Source organism: Macaca thibetana, chromosome 11, assembly GCF_024542745.1.
Source record: "Macaca thibetana thibetana isolate TM-01 chromosome 11, ASM2454274v1, whole genome shotgun sequence".
Lineage (NCBI taxonomy): Eukaryota > Metazoa > Chordata > Mammalia > Primates > Cercopithecidae > Macaca > Macaca thibetana.
In genome coordinates, this window is record NC_065588.1 from 63,767,788 (window position 1) to 63,788,738 (window position 20,951).

The 20,951-nt window shown below is 39.5% G+C and overlaps 1 protein-coding gene across 1 annotated transcript in view; it reads left to right on the top strand.

Moving 5' to 3' along the window:
* Nucleotides 1-4,882: 4,882 nt before the first annotated feature.
* The window catches only part of DYRK2 (dual specificity tyrosine phosphorylation regulated kinase 2), a 92,169-nt gene continuing 76,100 nt past the window's right edge, over nt 4,883-20,951 (top strand). The window contains exon 1 of the mRNA XM_050748600.1: nt 4,883-4,966. The gene's annotated coding sequence lies outside the window, so the exon portion shown is untranslated. The remainder of the gene's footprint in view (nt 4,967-20,951) is intronic.

Sequence of the window (20,951 nt, forward strand, 5' to 3'; positions counted from 1 at the left end):
TTAATCCCATTTAATCTAGGTTGGTATCCTTGCTCTGTCCCTGACTAGCTATTTGACCTTTGGAAAAGTTATTTAACCTTTCTGAGCTTTAATATCTTAGAAAATGGGAGTAAAAACGCTTACTGAAGGAGATGACTATGAGAGTTGAATGGCACAACGTACATGAAATCATCATAAAAAGCACAAAATGTGAATTGAATTTGAAGAGAAATATATTTTAGGGGGTGAATATAACTCACCCTGAGGTAATCAGGAGTTAGTTATTGCTATTTTGTTAGTGAACACTATTTGATAAAACTATTCTGTAGGATATGGTAATGCTGGATACATGTCATTATATATTTGTTAAAAGCCACAGAATGTGCAACACAAAGAGGGAACCCTAGTGTGAACTGTGGATTTAGTTAATAATAATGTAACAATATCCAATCATCATTTGTGACAAACGTGCCACACTATTGCAGAATGTTAATAACAGTAGAAGCTGGGGGAAGAGGAAGGGAGTATTTGAGGACTCTGGACTTTCCACTTACTTTTTCTGTGAACCTAAAACTGCTCAAAAAAACTATTAATTTTTCAAAAGCTATTTATACAAAGCAGGTTTGTTCATGAGTTGATAATTGTTGAAGCTGATGATAGGGACATGGGGATTCATTATACTTCTCCTCTCTAAATCTTCCATGATAATAAAGTTTTTAAAAATGTATTTGCTTCCACTGAGTCTCTGACTTAATCCACCAGAGAAGATATCTGACATCTCCAAATAACAGGTGTTTAATTCATCTAGTATTTACTGGCAGCCTGTTAATCATCAAACTCAGTGTTCAACCGAGTGTGTGGGGGAGGTTCTAGAACACTTTAAGACAAGCTTGTGCAACCCGCAGCAGGCCACATATAGCCCAGGATGACTTTGAATGCAGCCCAACACAAATTCATAAACTTTCTTAAAACATCCTGAGTTTTTGTGTGATTATGTTTTTTTAGCTCATCAGCTATCATTCGTGTAAGTGTATTTCACGTGTAGCCCAAGACAATTCTTCTTGTCCCACTGTGGTCCAGGGAAGCCACAAGATTGGATGCCCCTGCTTTAAGACATGTTGAATTCCTCCCCCAAAAGTTTAAATCTTGTTGCAGTGGCAAGAGGACTACTTGTGAAGTAAGTGAACAACACCAGAAAACTGAAGTCCATGGCACAGAAAATGTTAAGTAGAGAACTTAAGTAGAGAACTTAAGTCCATGGCACAGCAAATGTTAAGTTCTAGCAGAAGCCTGAGTAAAATGGACTAAAAATTCTATCAATAAACCTGAAAGTTTCTCAGTATCAGAATGTCAGGAGTTCTGTCAGCAAAAATATATGGATTTTTGACTGACTTTGAGGCATAGATTGTCACATTCTGTTCAGCCTGGATTTTTTTTTTAACTCCAAAACATAAGATATGATGCCAAAACCATGTAGTAAGAGTTCATTCTTGAACTGAAAGCAAGGAAAAGATGAAGCAATCTAAAAGCATGCTTTAAGAGCTACGTTGTGCCCAGAGTTGGGCTGGATGCTGTCTTTTGGGCAGAGAACAGTACTAAGCATTGAGTTGTCAATGAAATGATCATTTAGGTGGTTACTGGTCTTAAGAATATAGTGTGGGCTCTGTAGAGAGTTTAAATAAGGAGAACAGTTTTGTTTCTGACTAGTTTAAAATAACATGTTTCTGTGCATACATGTTTGATAGATGCGTTTTGAAATTTGTAAAAAATTGTCGAGACCTTAGAGAGTACTTATGGTAAACTTTGCCTTATTAGAGAATTAAATGATGGATCTGCATGAGATTTTAATGTTAATTCTCACAGAATTTGTATGTTGTGACTTATCAAAATGTAGGAATAAAAAATTGTATATTTAGGTTTTCATAGAGAAGTGTTGAAATTACAACTCCTTGGGAACCAGGAACATTTGGGACTCTTTGTGCAGGGCTATTTGTTATTCTAAAATTAGATCTTGAAATCAAATTTCCTGAAACATAAAGTCAAGGGGGTTGTGAATTTCAAATTTTGGCAGCTCGTGAAGCACACAGGTATTTTGTGATGACTTTTAATTTAGATCTTGGAAAAGGAGAGTAGGGATTTGAATCTAATTAATTTTTTTATCTCTCTCTCTCTCTCTTTTAACTTGTGGAGTCTTTTAAATGGTAAATAAAGTTTTGAGAAGAGGAAGAAGAAAATCTCTGCTCCAAAATTGCTTTCTTCAGCTTCTCAGGGGAGCTTTTAAATCTTTATTCCCTGTGTTTCTAACTGCTGCCAATTCCTAGAAATTCCCAGGTTTTAAGAAATAAATCCAAGAAACCAATCTGGAGAGGAGAAAGAAAGGTATCTGTGCTGAGCGCACTTGAAACATAATAGCATAATAGCAGTCATTTAGAGAATGCAAGTGTGGAGGTCGATGCTTTACCTGTCCTGATTCATATGACCCTGCAACCACTCTGCCAAGGAGCTGCCTCTATTTTCAGAGGAAAAAACTGGCACCCAGTTTGGAATATGCCTAAGGGCACGCAGCTAGTATGTGGCTAAGGATTTGAATCTGGATCTGTCTGATCCTAGAGCCCCAACTTCACAACATGATGCTTTCATTGTTTTTTAGTTTGACCTTCACACTCCGTGTCCACAACATAAGCAGAGGAGAATAGGTGAGGTTCTTGTTCCATTCCCTAAATAGAGACGCTCTGAACAAAGTAAAGAAGTGAGCCCCTCTTGGCATAATTTAAGGCCGGGGTCCTCAGCCCCCTGGCCGAGGACCGGTACTGGTCAGTGGCCTGTTAGGAAGTGGACCACACAGCAGAAGGTGAATGGCAGCGAGCAAGCATTACCACCTGAGTTCCACCTTCTGTCAAATCAGTGGTGGCATTATATTCTCATGGAGCAGGAACCCTATTGTGAACTGCACATGTAGGGGATCTGGTTGCATGCTCCTTATGAGAATCTAATGCCTGATGATGTGAGGTGGAACAGTTTTATCTTGAAACCATCCCCCTCCATCCATGGAAAGACTGTCTTCAATGAAACTGGTCCTCGGTGCCAAAAAGGTTGGGGAGCACTGATTTAAGGGATACCCTCTTCTGGTCTAAAATATTCATGTTTCCCTCAATCTATGAAACTGCTATACACATACACAGTATTGGACATTCTGCCATTGTATATTCAATTGTTTGAGTTAAATATTGCTTTTTCTTGGTTTCTCTTTTTAAAAGGAAAATACACCTACGAAAGGGGTGACCTATTAATGAAGACCACGGTCTTTATAATCACATACTCTTTCCCTTCTCAGAAGGGGCTGGGTGCTCTAAGATACTAAAAAACGAATGATATACTGGATGGGTTCACAGCCTGGGTGTGGATTGCTAAGGTACAGGGATAAGGCAGCTAGGAAATTTGTAAATGAGAAGAAAGTGATTACTAAGCTAGTTTCGATATTAAAACCGAAATTATATGTTCACTGGCAAAGGACTTCACACTTTTAACAAAAGCCTTTAGTTATGGTCTAGCTTTACATTGAAATAACAGTGTAATGAAATATTTTCCTAGAATCCCAGGGGATGAACACTGGGCACCCAGCTCAAGCAGGAAAGCTCAGAAAGGAAGGGGCTGCACACGCGGTGGGCACATACTGCTCAGACACCATGCTGGGGGCTTCATAGATCTCATCGAATTCCATCATCACAACGGCCCCAAAAGAGAGGTTATTAGACCCTCTATGCAGATATTATTAATAGTAGCCATTGACATCTCCGATTTTAAAAAGATGCAAAAGCCAATTTTTCCTATGTGCATATCATTTTATAGACAAAAATAAAACCGATGCTAGTTTGGGCGTCACTGGCATATGGAAAAGTACTGAATTTAAAGCAGAAAACCTGTTTTCAAGCCCCGCGCTTGCCAGTAACAAGTTGTGCAACCCTAAGCCAGGCTTAATTTAAGCCTCAGTTTCCTCATCTATAAAAAAGGGATATTCCTAACATATCTTACCTACCTTCAGATAAATTAGCTCATGCAGTTCGTTTGGGATAATGATTCATGACAGGTACCCCGGGGAAGAGGCCGGAGAATTGGGGAGCAGATTGTGGGTTGTGAAAACTGAGCCTAGAAGAAACTCTTGGCCTATTTCAGTTTTGCTCAAGGACAGCCCCCACCACCCGCCACCTGAAATTTCTTCTCTATCTCGTATACACTATTACAGTTTCTTATCCAACTCTGTCAGATTTCTATGAAATTGCCATAAATCCTAAGAGTAAAAAAAGAAAAGAAATGCTTACATTCTCGCTATTAAGATCTCAGAAGTGTGTCTGCCACTTTATATCAACAATTAAAAATACAGAATCTCTGGATTAGCTGGAGGGAACATCAGGTAAACACAGGCAAAACACCTGTGAATAGAAATCAAAATGATTTCGGTAGGCTGAGTAACTTGATTACACTGAGAATCTTGATTCCTCACCAAAAGAAGAAAAAGGGACAAAAACAGGAAGTCATCAAAAGGGACATGGCAAGGAGATCAGCCAAACAGTAGACATTTTCCTGGCTCACAGCAGACACTCAATGTTTGATGAAATTTATAAGTAATTTTGAGGCTATCTCCTTCAGTCCTGAACATATAAGGCTTAAAGCTAAAATCCTCTCCTCCATGTCTTCCCTGTGGCTAAATGGGGAGATTAAGTTTTTCTTGAATATCTCTGTAATGGTTTCCCATAGCCAGCTGCTCTCTGGAAGACGTGGAGGTGGCTGCAGTGATATGAAGTTGTCCCTTGAATCCAGACCTGGCAATTCTAAAAGGCAGTTTAGAATGTAAGCATGTAACTACTCAGCTGTAATCCTGGTGTCAGTGGGGGCTGTGGTCATCTGAGGCTGAAAAATCTGCTTACGTGACAGCTGGCTCATATTCCAGGTTCATAATGGACCAATCACCTAAAAGATATCTAGGAAGGTAAGTGATTTCCAGGCAAAGTAAGGAGTTTAATTTAACAGAAAAGTGGTGCTCCTACCTGCTCCTCCACCATCCAGTATGACACTTGTGATAGTATTGTACCCTTTGACTTGGGAGTGCTCTGAAGGGTGAAGTGTCTTGCTGGAACGGGTGTGGAGTTCACACTATGGCCTTCATTGCTTGAATGAAGGAGGCTACATGTCTGTGGGACAATTGGAAGGAAACTCTAATGTCTGGCCCCATAAAAGTGCAGACCGTGAAATAAACTAGAAAATTTGTATCAAGTGTTCCACTTCCTGGGAGAAGAGGGCACTGGACAAATTACTTAAAAGTATAAAAGGGTATGGAGAATAAGAAACAATCCTTGGGGGAAAGAACTGCTCACCCGAGGGAACTAAGTGAGCACTTTTAGGAAACTACCTTTCTGGAGAACTCAGCATAGGTCCTGGAAGCGTTAGTGTGGCTTTATTTCTAGAGATTATTCAGAATTCCCACCACTGTAATCAGAAGACTTTGAAACACCCTCTATCTGAACAGTGATTTGAATTCCCACATACTCAGCTTGCTTTTGAGGGAGGTTTGGACAATTTGGGGCTTTAATTTTGTATATGGGCCACCAAGGTGTAGAAAACTAAGCCAGCTGTAGAGTGAGAACTCCCAAGAGAAGGAAGACCTACTGGGGGTGTTTGAACTCATTGAACGCAACTGTCTCATAATGAAATGGAGCTCTGAAAACACTGGTTTTCCAAGGTTTCAAAAGCAAAGACTTAATTAGAAAAAAATGCACGTGTTCTTAAAATAACCAATGCTCATTTTTTTCTAGTAATAACATTAGACTGCTTATCTTTAAATGGTTAAAAAGTTTCCTTTGTTAAAAAAAATAGAGATTATTGTTTGTTTATTTATTTTTATTAAGCCTGACATGGAGGCAGGATATCATTAAACAACATAACCAGAGGAATGGTATATAACAAAAGGGAAGGAAAAAATGGTGTGCTTCTGCCTGTAATGCCTGTGTACAGGTTTGAGCAAATTGATCTGGAGTCATAAATTAGCATCTGTTCTCTTCCACACTTCCTTGTAAGGACACTTGGAGGTATATAAAATTTAGATGCTTATACATACATTTTCTTTTTCTTGTTGACTTTTACTTGAAATATTTGTCCTGTGAATCTATTATTTAACGACAGTGCTTTTAAGATTTAGTCCATCTTAAGGGTCTCTATAAAGCCAGTCTCATTAATAATTTGGTAAATGTTTAAATATTCTGTACTTAACAGCAAATAGACTTACTAACTTATTTTACTCAGAATAACAGCAAACTGATGGCATTGATTTGGCATCTAAAAAATTGGTCATTGTCTTTAATTAAGGTATTTGGTCTATACTGTATCCCTATATTTATTTTATACCATTGGCTAGGTCAAAAGATTTCGCTATTTTTTAACTGCTTAGCTGTACTCTGAATATATTTCTTTATTATTTAAAAATAATGTTGAAAGTTTACATACAGAAAATATTACATAGATTTATATATTAAAATATATAATTTGTATTAAAATAGAAAGGCATTAGAAATATTAGAGTTATTTATTATAAATGCTATGTATAAAAGTGTAATAAAAAAAAACCCTCTAGGACCTCACCATTCAAAAAGACTGTTCCCAGTTTAATATATTTCCACTTAGTTTTCATTTCTATCACATATTATTTGTACATGGCCGAGACCATGTGTCTGAACCTTGTTCGCATCAAATGTCTCATTATGTCGTATTTTCCCCACATCATTAATTTTTTCATAGAATGTTTAATGTTATATAACATTTCTCAATATGGATTTTAAAATATTTTGTTTAACCTTCCTGCTTTTGCAAGGTACATAATTTTTCTGTATTTAAAACAATGCTGCAATTCAACTTTTTTTTTTTTGCAATATTTTCTAAAGAAACTTTTCCAGGAGTAAAAAGTACAGGAATATGCGATCCTTTTTTATGTTTATAATCCATACTGTCACACTGATTTTCTGATCCACTGAAAATATCAGCAATGTGAGAATTTCCCTATTCCCACTCCCAAGCAGTTTGAGACTGTGTCTCACTAAATGCCTATATTTTCACCTAAATATTCTATTTTTCCTTTTCCTTTTTTTCTCCTCTTTTAAATTCACTTTAAGTATCTCATTACTGCTTTAAGTTTCTTTGGTTACCAGGGCAGCTAAAACATTTTTATCAGATTAATTAGCCATTTATGGTCTTATTATATAAAACGTTTTCTGCAGTTTGCTTTTGAAATAGCCTCTATGTGACTTTTCCTTCTGGCTGGTGTCAAAACATTTCTAGGACCAATTCCAATAAATTTACTCATTGCCTTTTGATTTGGTAAAAATTGACAAGAATCCAGAAGTGATGATCTCTTGAATGTTGATATTATTCCAAAGGTCCACATAGAACATTTGATTCAAAGAGGCGGTAACATTTTGTAGGACCATTATGTAGCTATAATTACACATTCTTATATCACATCCTGAATCTTGTGTTCCTTGTTATAAGAACTCATTTAAAGTAATATTTAAAATCAGAATTTAAGTTATATATTTTTCTTTATTCCATCTTAGGACAGTATCCTAATAGCAGCTTGGCTGTGAATTTTGAGAAATTCCTAGCCACAGGTCATAACGTTCCTGTGTGCCAAGATAAGTTGGCTGAGAAATCCTGGATAAGATTCAGACATACATATAGGATGAGACTTTTCGTTTGGCACAGAATTGGCTGCACAAGAAAGTATTCAAGGGATATGAACGAGGAAACTACCAATTTAAAAAGATCATCTTCTTATTTACTAAAATAGAGCTTATTCCCCAAATAGGCTTATCTATTCAAAATGTAAGCCAAATCATGCTACTTCTCTGCCCAGGATGCTGTACCGGCTCACTGTTTTACTTGGAATAGAAATTAGGCCCTACACAGCCTTTCCCCAGCATGCTCATCTCTGCCATTTCCTCCCTGCCTTCACCTTCTCTATCCCCTTCATTCTCTCTGCTCCAGCCGCCCTGGCCTCTGTGGCATTCCTGGAATAAGTAAACTATCTGGCCTTTACATTAGCTGTTCTCTCTGCCTGGGTGTTCTTCCCCAAGACATTCACAGGGCAAACCTGCTTACTCCCTTCAAATACTTACTGAAATGTCACCCTCTCAGTAAGGCCTATCTGACCCTTTTATTTACAATTGCAACCTATACCATCTTTTACAAGAACAGTAAGGAAGAAACAAATGACTATTTTCTCCTGTTATCCTCTCAACCTAGATCACTTCTGATCACCAAGATGTGTGGAATTTTTCCCCATGCCAAGCAATTCACCAGCAGACATCAGCTGGGTGTCCTATAATTTAATTCAATTCTGACACTAACTGGAGTTACTGTAGACCCCACAGTTTAAGAGCTTATCCCATGAGACTGCCCTCCACTTCAGATGTCAATCCCAAGTCTCAGGTTCTGTTCTATACTTCTGACCAACTAGCTACATATCGGAGGTTCCCACAATCCCCTGTGGGGTTCAATAATTTGCTAGAACAGCACATTTTTTGTATGTGAGCCCAAAAATAAGGGAAACACTTTGCTTATGTTTACCCATTTATTATAAAGGATATTACTAAGGGTACAGATGAATAACCAGAGGAAGAGGCACATGAGGTGAAATATGTGGGAAGGGGCACGAAACTTTCAGATCCTCTCCCGTTATGCCACCCTCCTCGCACCTCCACACATTCAACAACACAGAAGCTCCCTGAAACTCAGAGTTCAGGGATTTTTGTGAAGGTGTAATTGATTATTACCTCAATCTCCAGGCTCTCTCCCCGTCCCAAAGGATAAAGGAAGTACTGAAAGTTCCAAGCTTCTGATCAAGGCTTGGTCCTTCTGGTGAAGAGTCCCCATCCAAGAGCCCATCAAAAGTTACCTCATTAGAACCAAAGACACTCCTATCACCTAGGAAATTCCAAGAGATTCAGATTCTGTCAGGAATGTGATCAACGACCAAATATTAGAACAAAAGATTCTTCTAGCATCCCGATTGCTCAGGAAATTATAAAGGTTTTGGAAGCTCTGTGCGAGAAACCAGGGGCAGAGACTAAATATTTATTTCTTATTTTATCACAATATCAGACTGTCAGTTCTCAGCCCCCTTACCTTGCTGTGCTTTTCTCCCTATAACAATGATCACCAATCATATGGAAAGACTTATTTATGATGTTTATTATCAGTCACTTTTTTAGAATACAAGTTATAGTAGGGCAGGAATGTTTCAATTGTTGTTTACCAACATGTGTCTCAACAGCCTAAAACAGTGCCTGGCGAATAGTGGATATTCAAGAAGTATTTGTGAAATGAGTTAAAAACGTCTTTAAGGGGCTGGGTGCCTTGGCTTACGCCTGTAATCCCAACACTTTGGGAGGCCGAGGCAGGCAGATCACCTGAGGCCAGGAGTTCGAGACCAGCCTGACCGACATGGTGAAACCCTGTCTTTACTGAAAATACAAAAATTAGCCAGGCATGGTGGTGGGTGCCTGTAATCCCAGCTACTTGGGAGGCTGAGGCAGGAGAATCACTTGAACCCAGGAGGCAGAGGTTGCAGTGAGCAGAGATCATGACATTGCACTCTAGCCTGGGCAACAAGAACGAGACTCTGTCTAAAAAAAAAGAAAAAGAGAAAAAAAGAGGGGGTCTGTAATAGTTAATTTGCATCAATTTGACTGGGCTAAGGGATGCCCAGAAGGCTGGTAAAGCTTATTTCTGCTTGTGTCTATAAGGGTGTTTCTGAAAGAGATTAGCACTTGAATCAGTAGAGATAAAAAGGAAAGGAGTAAAGAATATCCACCCTCTGTAATGTGGGCAGGCGTCATCAAATCTGTTCAGGGCCCAAATAGAATTAAAAAGGAGGAGGAAGGGCAAATTTGTTCTTTCTGCTTGAGCTAGGGCTTTCATTTTCTCCCACGCCTGGACATCAACAGTCCTTGTTCTTGAGCCGTCAGACTTGAACCAGAGCTTACATCATTGGCCCCCCTGGGTCTCAGACCTTTGTGTTTGGACTTAAACTACACCACCAGCTTTTCTGTCACATGAACCAATCCCTCATAATACATCTCTCTCTATATATATATATATACACGCACATATATGTGTGTGTGTGTGTTGTGTTTATATGTGTGTGTATGTTTTATATATATAATACATTCCTTTATAAATCTCTCCTCTCTCGATAGATAGATAGATAGATAGATAGATAGATAGATAGATAGATATCTGATTGGTTCTGTTTCTCTGGAGAATAATACAAACTAATAAACCCTGAAGATGAAGAGTGGCTCTAGAGGAACAGAATTTTAAGGATGAGTTTCTGAATTGGTTCTGAGGCTTCTGGGATTACCTTTCTAATACCATTACGTTGATGATGATAATGACTATTTCCAGTTCTAAAGAGAGCACTGATACTCCATTGCATAAACTATAGAGATATAAAATATCTGCACTGAATACTCCTAATCCACTATTTGTAAGAAATAAGAAGCTAGATGACTCTGTATATGAGACTTTCAAATTTTTTTTTTAAATTAATGAGTATAATAGCGTTGTTGGTTGCTTCTTATGTTGCTGGACAAAGTGGGGAAAGAAAAGGTTGAGCTAAGGGATTCAAATTCCCAACTCAAGTGTCATATATATGACATAATAACTGCTATGTGTGCCCTGAAGGATTCCTTATCTCCTGTAGCCAGAGGGTTGAAATTGCTGAAAATCAAATGCAGAACCTCATACTACAATTGGCTGAATTACAACACAAGTTAACTCCCAGCCTCACAGGATTTCTACTGTTAAAAATCAAGACATTGATTGGGAAAGAATGGAATACTATAAGTTGGGATGGAGACATGTGTGAAAGTCCTGATGAAACTGGGAACATTGAGACCCTAAATTCTGATGAGTCTTCTTACCAGTAGAAGAAATCTTCCTAATCCCAGTGGTATCAGCCTCTCTACCCACAGTTATATTAGCTTTTTAAATTAACCTCACATTACCTGAGAAAATGGTAATGACCTCTCTTGAGGCTGTTGTCATGCAAAATAATGTCCCCAGGACCCAGTACCACCAATCCTCTTTGCTTCTAGACCTGTAGCTAGACTCAAGTCCCAGCAGACCCCTAAAGATAAGGTAGAAAGTGTGACCCATAAGGAGATACTACACTGCAAAAGAAGTACTTGAGTTTTCTAATTTATACAAGCAGAAATCAAGATAACATGTGGAAGTGCATACTAAAGGTGTGGAATAATGGCAGAAGGAATATAAAGTAGGATAAAACTGAATTTACTGATAAGGGCCTACACTAAACAGAAATTCTGCATTTATTGTTGCAGCTGAGGGAGTTAGAAAAGGCTTTAACAGTTTGTTTGCTTGGTTAGCTGAAACACTGACCCAAAGATGGCCCATTGTGAGTGAATTGGAAATGCTGGACAAGGCTTTGTTAAATGTAAAAGAAGGGATTCAAAGGCTTGGGGAGATTGGAATGTTAGAGTGGACTGTCATTTAAGACCTGCTCACCTACACTGGGAGGGTCCAGGAGGCAGGCCTTTCACATTTACTGAAAGAAATAAATGTGTGCGGGGACCCTCAATATTAAAGAGCTCTGTTATCACTCTTCTCTACAGTCAAACCTCACGGTAGGAACTATAGTCACTGAAATGGAAAACTTAAATGCAATGGGAGTAATTGGATCCCAGGGCACTCGACTGCCAAAGACAAAGTGAATGTGGTTACTGTAACAGGCAGCAGAGTCAAAGCAGCATTCAGAATAGTCTGACTTGAACAGACCTATGTCATTGGCCAGTTAATCGTGGTGTACCTAGAAGTGTAATAGATAGGAAGCCTATTAAAATCTTATTTGATCTGTATAAGCAGAAAAGTTTTAGGTCAAGTGAATAAAAGATTAACTTGAATCACAAAAACAGAGAGTTACATCCTCTCAGTCAATTCCAAGAGACCCAAAACATCACTGTGGCCCTCTAGTCAGAGTAGAAATTTATGAAGGTCAGGTGACCAATGGAATTTTAGCTCAGGTGCATCTCACAGAGGTTCTCAAACCCATCCTGTGGTGATTTCCCTGGCTTTGAAATGCATAATTGGAAATAGACAAATTTAACCCTTGTCAGAATTCCTACATTGGTTCCTTGACCTGTGGAGTGGGGGCTATTATTGTAGAGGTGTTTAGTAGAAGCCATTAGAGCTGCCCCTTCCTAGGAAAATAGTAAATCAAAAGTAATTCTACTTTTCTGGAAGGGTTGCATAGATTAGTGCCACCATCAAAAACTTGAAAGATGCTGGAGTGGTGATTCCCACAAAGACCCTATTCAACTCTCCTATTTGGCCTCATGCGGAAGACAGATGGATCTTGAAAAATGACATTGGATTATCATAAACTTACCAGGTGGTGACTCCAATTGCAGCTGCTGTGCCAGATGTGGTTTTATTGCTTGAGCAAATTAATATATCCTCTGATACTTGGTATGCAGCTATTGATCTAGAAAATGTCTTTTAATCCATACCTGTCCATAGGCCCACCAGAAACAGTTTGCTTTTGGCAGGCAAGGCCAGCAATATACCTTCAATGTCCTACCTCAGGGGTATAGCAACTCTCCAGCCCTATGTCATAATTTAGTTCACAGGAAACTTGATTGCCTTTCCCTTCCACAAGATATCACACTAGCCCATTACATTGATGACATTATGCTGATTGGACTGAATCAGTAAGAAGTAGTCACCACTCTCCACTTATTGGTAAGGCACTTGTGTCTCAGCGATTGGGAAATAAATCCAACTAAAATTCAAGTGCCTTCTTCTGTAATGAAATTTCTAGAGGTCTAGTGGATAAGTTGCTGCATCTGCCCTCCCCTACAACTCAGAAAGAGACACAGTGTATTATAGGCGCCTTTGAATTTTGGAGACAACATATTTGTCATTTGGGTGTGCTATTCTGCTCTTTTTACCGAGTGACCTAAAAAGCTGCTAGTTTTGAGTGGGGCTCAGAATGAGAGAAGGCTCAGCAACAGGTTCAGGCTGCTGTGCAAGCTGCTTTGCCACTTGGGCCATATGGTCCAGCAGATCCAATGGTGTTTAAAGTGTCAACGGAGATAGGGATGCTGTTTGGAGCCTTTGGCAAGCACCTATAGGTAAATTGTAGAGCCGGCCTTTAGGATTTTGGAGCAAGGCCTTGACATCAGATAACTACTCTCCTTTTAAGAAAGAGCTTTGGGCTGCTACTGAGCCTTAGTAGAGACTGATGGACCACCAAGTTATCATGTGATCTGGACTGCCAATCATAAACTGGGTTTTATCTGACATCCAGCCATAAAGTTGGGCATGTATAGCAACAATCCATCATCAAATGGAAGTGGTTTATACGTGATCAGGACCAAATGGGCCCTGAAGGCATAAGTAAATTGCATAAACAATTAGCCCAAATGCCAATGGTCCTCATTGCTGCTACAATGCCTTATCTCTCCCAGCCTGTACCTACAGCCTAATGAGGAGTTCTCCACAATAAATTGACAGAGGAGGGGAAGACACAGGCTTAGCTGGCAGATGGTTCTGCATGATATGCAGGTACCATTCAAAAATGGATAGCTGGAACATCTCTAAAAGACAGTGGTAAAGGGAAATCCTCCCAGTGGGCGCCACTTGGAGAAATGCACCAGGTTGTGCCCTTTGCTTGGAAGAAGTGGCCAAGTATGCAATTATGTACCAATTCATGGACTGTAGCCAATGATTTGGCTGGATGACCAGGGACTTGAAAGGAACATGACAGGAAAATTGTGACAAAGAAATCTAGGGAAGAGGTATATGAATAGACCTCTCTGAAGGCAGAGGGAGATATTCGTGTCCCATGGAAATGCCCACAAAAAGGTGACCTTAGCAGAGGAGGACTTTAAGAACCAAGTCGATAGGGTTCTATTGGCACCTGTTAGTCTATTTCTCCAGCCACCCCTGTCATCACCCAGTGACCTCATGAACAAAATAACCGTGGTGGCAGGAATGGAGGTTATATGTGGGCTCAGCAACATAGATGTCCACTCACCAAGGCCAACCTGGCAAGGCACCACTGAGTGCCGAATCTGCTAACAGCAGAGACCAACACTGAGCCCCTGACATAGCTTCATTCCCCAGAGTCAGCCAGCCACCTGGTGGTAGGTTGATTACACTGGACCACTTCCATCATGGAAGGTGTAGCATTTTGTCCTTACTGGTATAAACACTTTGGATATGGATTTGCCTTTGACGCGTGTAAAGCTTCTGACAAAGATACCACCTGTGGACTTACAGAATGCCTTATCCACCATTATATTATTTCAAACAGCATTGCTTCTGTTCAAGAAATTACCCTCACAGCAAAAGAAGTGCAGCAATGGGCCCATGCTCATGAAATTCCCTGGTCTTACCCACCATCCTGCAGCAGCTATCTTGATAGAATGGTAGAATGGTCTTTCAAAGACTCAGCTAGCATCAACTAGGTGGCAATACTAGCAGGGCTGGGGCAAGGATCTTCAGAATATGATTTGAATCAGCATCCAATATATGCTGCTGTTTTTCTAATAGTCAGGATTCACAGGTCTAGGAATCAAGGGGTGAAAATGGAATTGGCACCACTTACTGTTACCCATAGGGACTAATAAAATTTTTGCTTCCTGTTCCCACGGCTTTATGCTCTGCTGACCTAGAGGTCATAGTTCTAGAGAGAGGAATGCTTCTACTAGGAGACATAACAATGATTTCGTTGAAGTGGAAGTTAAGACCCACCCAGTCTCTTTGGTCTCCTCATTCCTCTGAATCAACAGACCAAGGAGGGAGTTACAGTGCTAGCTAAGGTAACTGATACTAAATACCAAGAGGAAAGCGGACTACTGTTCCACAATGGACATAAGGAAGAGTACATCTGGAATACAGGCTATGCCTTAAGGCACCTTTTATTATTGCCATGCCCTTTGATTAAGGTCCGTGGGAAACTAACAATCCAATGAAGGCAGGACTATGAATGGCCCAGACTCTTCAGGAATAAAGATCTGAGTCACCCCTATGAATAAAGAACCATAATCAGCTGAGGTGCTTGTTAAAGGAAAAGGAATACAGAATGGGTAGTAGAACAAGGCAGTTATCAATACCAGCTATGACCATGTGACCAGTTATGAAAATGAAGACTTTAATTGTCATAAGTGTTTTATCCTTATTTTGTTACAAACATATTTGTTTTCTTTCCTCTTTTGTTCCTCTCTTATCCACTTATCATGTAGTATAAGATGTATTAATTTTACATGAGTATTTTAGTATTATTAATTTTACACCATAGTATTTAAGTCACAGGATATCAGGGAAGAGTAAATATATCAGTTAAAGACTTTACCTCCTATTTTAAGAAAGGAATTTGTACATTTTTGTTGCATGTTGGATAGTTGTACCAGATTAAATGAAATTATGACCTTGTTGCCTTTATTTGGAGATCAAGTATGGTTTAAAGAGATGTTTATAAGTAACAGGTTGACAAGGGATGGACTTGTGATGGTTAATTTATGTGTCAACTTGATGAGCTAAGGGATGCATGCAGTGGGTAAAACATTATTTTGGGGTGTGTTTGTGAGGGTGTTTCTGGAAGGGATTAGCATTTGAATCTGTAGACCAAGTAAAGAAGATTGCCCTCCCAGTGTGGAATCATCTAATCAGTTGAGGGCTCAAAGAGAACAAAAAGGAGGAGGAAGGGCAAATTTGCTCTTTCTACTTGAGCTGGGACATTCATTTTCTCTCAGACATCAGCACCATCAGCACTGCTGGTTCTCAGGCCTTCAGACTTGGATCAGGAATTATACCATCAGCCCCGTTTTTGGGCCTCTAAGTTTGAACTGCAACTACACCACTGGCTTTCTGGGCCTCCAGCTTGCAGATGGCAGATCATAAGACTTCTCATCTTCCATAATTCCATGAGCGAATTTCTTATAATAAATCTCCCTATATCTATTTAAATATCCTATTGATTCTGTTTCTTTGGAAAACTCTGACTAATACAGCATCCAACCGGACTTACTAGGTCAGGAAAGACTGAGAGGCGAGATGATGTCTTGGGGAGAGTATGTTGGGGAGAGGGAGAAGGCATTCCAGGTGAAGGAGGTACCATGTGGTAGGATGTGGCTCCTGCTTACCCTAAAATCTGTGTTAAGGAATTTAGCCTTTATTTTTAGAGCAGTAGGGACCATATAACTATTTAAATAGAGGTGTGGCATACTAGATTTACAACCTAGAAAGAGCACTATGTGCCCTGATTCTCAAGGTGTGTGTTCAATTTAACAAGCACGGAATGAGCCCTTATTACAAGCAAAGCATCCCTCCTTTGTGCTTTGGGGAAAATTAGAACATAAAAATTTTTCATAGACATACCTATAAAAAATTAAAACTATATTGGTAACTACATTTTAAGCATATGAATACAATATATTTAAAGAATCTTGGTTTTTTCCCAAAGTTAATTGCAATATGTTTATATTGGACACCAAAGGAAAAAAATATTTTAAAAGCTTACTGAGAATGAAAAGGAATACATTTGCAACTTATAAGGTTGGGAAACTTGGTGGTTGCTTCATAAATGTGCAGCAGAAGCAAGTTCATATGTATTCTGAAAGCATGTTTGACGCATGTGACTAGAATTTATGAAGAGGCAAAGCTATGTTCTTTATGAGCTCTAGGCCTTTCCTGCCTGGGAAGGACAGCCACCCTCTTGTGGGGGTCATATGTTGTCATCACTGTGGTGCAGGTGTGAGGAGCAGCCCCATGCTCCACTGTTCCATGTGCCCCCTGATGTCATTAGAGTCTTTGTACTGGCTTCAGCAAAACAATCTTCGGGACAGACTAGCCTGCTCTGCCCTTATACCCTTTTTCTGATGTTGCTCAATATCTAGTCACTTTTGGGATTTCCTATCAGAGTTGAGAACTGTGGGAACAGGAAAGGCATTTTCGTAAGAGTTTATTATACTACTTGGGTTCAGATTTTTACATTCTTGATTGGTTCACTCTGTTCAAAGGTCAAATTTATAATATGCTTTGACTCTGCAAGAGATAGATTTTCTTTATCTTGTATCTCCTGTAGAATGTTCTTACTACCTATGAATAAAACTGTACAAATACCACAATTATTTGAGTTCTGTTTTTGTATTATTCTCTCTTTTTTTTATTGCAATTATTAAGAACATGAACTCTAGCTGGGTCCAAACCAGGCACTGAAACTAAGTCTGTAATCTTAGGTGAATTTTTAAACCTCTTTTTGCCTTAGTTTTTTTCTTCTATTAATGGAGAAAACAATTCTCCACTTTCATAGCATTGTAGTGAGCTATGATACGTAAAGCCCTTAGAATACTGCCTGTATGATACTATCCAACATTGCATTTTGTAAACTGTGTACTTTGTAAAGCGCTTTGAAGGAAAGTCAGAATGGAAAAAATTCCCTGAAATGGGGAAATGCCAACTCCAGAATTAATACTAGACAATCGATCGCATCGCATTTTAACACAACTTTGATGGCACATACAATGAACAGTGACTATACCCACATCTAAATTAGTGCTAAGAAATCAACAGCTAATTGAAACATTAATGTGGCCAGTATATTATCCATTTTGCTTTGTTTTATAATTGTTTCTACTAAAGTAGCAGACTTATATTGTGGGGTTTTTTTTTTTCTTTGGTCTTTTTTTTAAAGGTTCAGAGGGAACATGCTGCATTTAAGTAATATAGGCCTAAGAGCTGTAACATCTAAACCCATGGTAAGATGTGAAAACAAATGTAGCCATCGGTGATGCCACTGAATTAATCAAGTAGTTGGTGCAAAAGTAATTGTGGTTTTCGCCATCACTTAAAGGGCAAAAACCATTGGTTGCCCTTTAAAAAAAAAAAAAAGGTTGCTTTTGCACCAACCTAATAGAGTTCGGACCCAGAAACATGCCCAACAGCCACAAGGGCCTAAATGTACCTCTCCAAAGGGCCTTATTTAAGATGCATTGGAATCCTAGATCAATTGGCAAGAGTAAGCACAGTCACCATCATATTAAAGTGAATCCTCTACCCCTTAGCGGGGCAGAATTTGAAATAGTGAATTTTCCTTCGTTCATATGTGGAGGTTTCACATGTTTGGAATTCAACAACAGGGCTTAACTTCGATAAACCAGGGATCATGGGTCATGTTCAGAGAATGTAGGAAATAAATCTTTCCGTGTTGACTCTATCCTTCTGAAGATCATATAAATATGCTCATGATTGGAAGCACGCATTCTTCTTTATAGATTTCAATTCTGAAAATAGAAAAATGTACATTTATGGCATTTCTACTTAATTTATTCATCAAATATTTATCAAGGACCTCTTATGTACTAGGCACTGTTCTGGGTACTGAAAAGCAGCAGTTAAAAAAACAAAAAAGTGACAAAAGTCCCCACCCTCAGAAAGCATACATTCTAATGTAGGGAGCCAAGAGAAAACAAGCAAGTACAAGTAACATGTCATATGGTGGTAAGTATGAAGAAGAAAATAAAGCTAGGGTCTGAGAGGCAGCATTGCAATTTTAAACAGAATGCAGCTTTAAATAGAGTGCACCTTTAAACAGACCTGGCCAAGATGGCAATGTTTAGGCTGGGATGGCTATAATCCCAGCACTTTGGAAGGCTGAGGTGGGAGGTCACCTTGAGGTGGTTAGAGGCTTCATCAGCTATGATCACGCCACTGCACTGCAGCCTGGGACACAGAGCAAGATCATATCAAATAAATAAATAAATAAATAAATAAATAAATAAATAAAACAAAGAAGGCAACATTTAGCAAAGACTTGAAGGCAAGGAGGACATTCTTGGGGAAGATTATTCTAGGCAAAGGAACCAACAGGAGCAACAGGTAAGGCATGTGTGGTGGGGCATGTGCGGTGTGTCTGAGGAACAGCAACAAGGCCGGTGTGGCTGAAGCAAAGTGAGTAAGACAGGGTAAACAAGGCAAACCATCAGAGAGACAAAAAAGGAGCACATAGGCTGGGCGCGGTGGCTCATGCCTGTAATCCCAGCACTTTGGGAGGCTGAGGCGGGAGGATCAGGAGGTCAGGAAATCGAGACCATCTTGGCTAACACGATGAAACCCCGTCTCTACTAAAAACACACACACACACACACACACACAAAAAAAAAAAACACAAAAAAACAAATTAGCCAGGCGTGGTGGCAGGCGCCTGTAGTCCCAGCTACTCGGGAGGCTGAGGTAGGAGGATGGTGTGAACCTGGGAGGCGGAGCTTGCATTGAGCCGAGATCGCGCCACTGCACTCCAGCCTGGGCGACAGAGCGAGACTCCGTCTGAAAAAAAAAAAAAGAAAGGAGTACATAAATTATGCAGAAGCTTCCAGCTACTCCAGAGACTTTGGCTTTTGCTCTGTCTAATGGGAAACTGTCAGGGAGTTTTGAGAAGAGAAGTGCCATGATCTTACATTGTAAAGAGATCGGTATGCCTACTGTTAAGAGGCTACCTCTGTAATCCAGAGGAGAGCTAATGGTGCCTTTGAGCATGGTGATATTTGTGGCAGTACTGAGAAGTAGGTGGATCCTGGATATTTTTTAGTGTAACATCAACAGGATTTGCAGATGGATGTGATGTGATGTGTAAGAGCAAGAGAAGAATCAAGAATGACACCCACGTGTTTGGCTTAAGTAATGGAAAGTCTAGACTTGCCGTTTGCTGACATAAGAAACACGTACTGGGAAAAACAGAGGTGGAGAGGAAGAAATCACACGTTCAATACTGGCTACCTTAAGTTCGATATCCTTATTGATCAGGTATCTAAACAGCAATGTTGAATAATGTCTTAGTTCACTTTGTGTTCATATAAATAACTACCTGAGGCTGAATAACTTACAAAGAAAAGAGGTTTATTTGGCTGACAGTTCTGCAGACTGTACAAGAAGCATGGCACCAGCATCTGCTTCTGGTGAGGACCTCAGGAAGCTTCCAGTCGTGGCAGAAGGGGAAGGGGAGCTGGCATCACATGGCAAGAGGAGGGAAGCAAGAGAGAGAGAAAGGGGCAGGTGCAAGGCTCTTTTTTAACAATCAGATCTCCCAGGAACCAACAGAGGGAGAACTAACTCATTAAGGAAAGACAAATGTTCATGAAGGATCCTGAATGTCCCAAATACCTGCCTCCAGGCCCCACGTCCAACACTGGGGACCAAATTATAACATAACATTTAGAGGGTACAAATATTTAAAGCGTATCAAAGAAGGAGTTTGCTTTAAGCGTCATCTTTGTTCTGAATATATTACTCATAACTGAGTGTTTCTGTAGTAGTGAGACATTTGAATTGTTTCTTGCTACAAACCATGTTTATGAACTTCTGCAAGAAGTTCAGAACCTCAACACTGCTTTCAGGAAAAGCAAACTAGTAACAGTAAGATATCAGTTGTGTGCTTCTGATGTAGAAAAAGAGTCCCAAAATAGAGCTAACTCTGTCTACAAAAGCTGCAAGAGGTTACCAAAGGGTAAAACCAAAGATTTTACTGCAGTGAGCTATTATGCAGGCAGTGGTTTTAGGGTGTTCACACTCTTTGGTGCTAAGTGTAAATTGGTTTGATTTTCAGGCGCAAGAGAAAACAATGTTTCTTGTGCTAGGTATGTATTTATGCACAAAACTAGTTTGAAAGGCCTCAGCATGAATGCCCAAATTACAATTGACCTCTGTTAGTCTCGGCAGTAGCACCAAGAAATGCAGCCTAAGAAATGAGAAGAAAGAAATGTCAGGATACATTTGTAGCAACAGAGAAATGGTCATGAGAAAATTTCAGGAAATACAAAACTCATAGTAAAATGAAAAATCTAAATGCCTGCTGGAGAAAGGTAGGTAATGCCAATGGGTAAAGCCAGCCTAGCACACACACAATA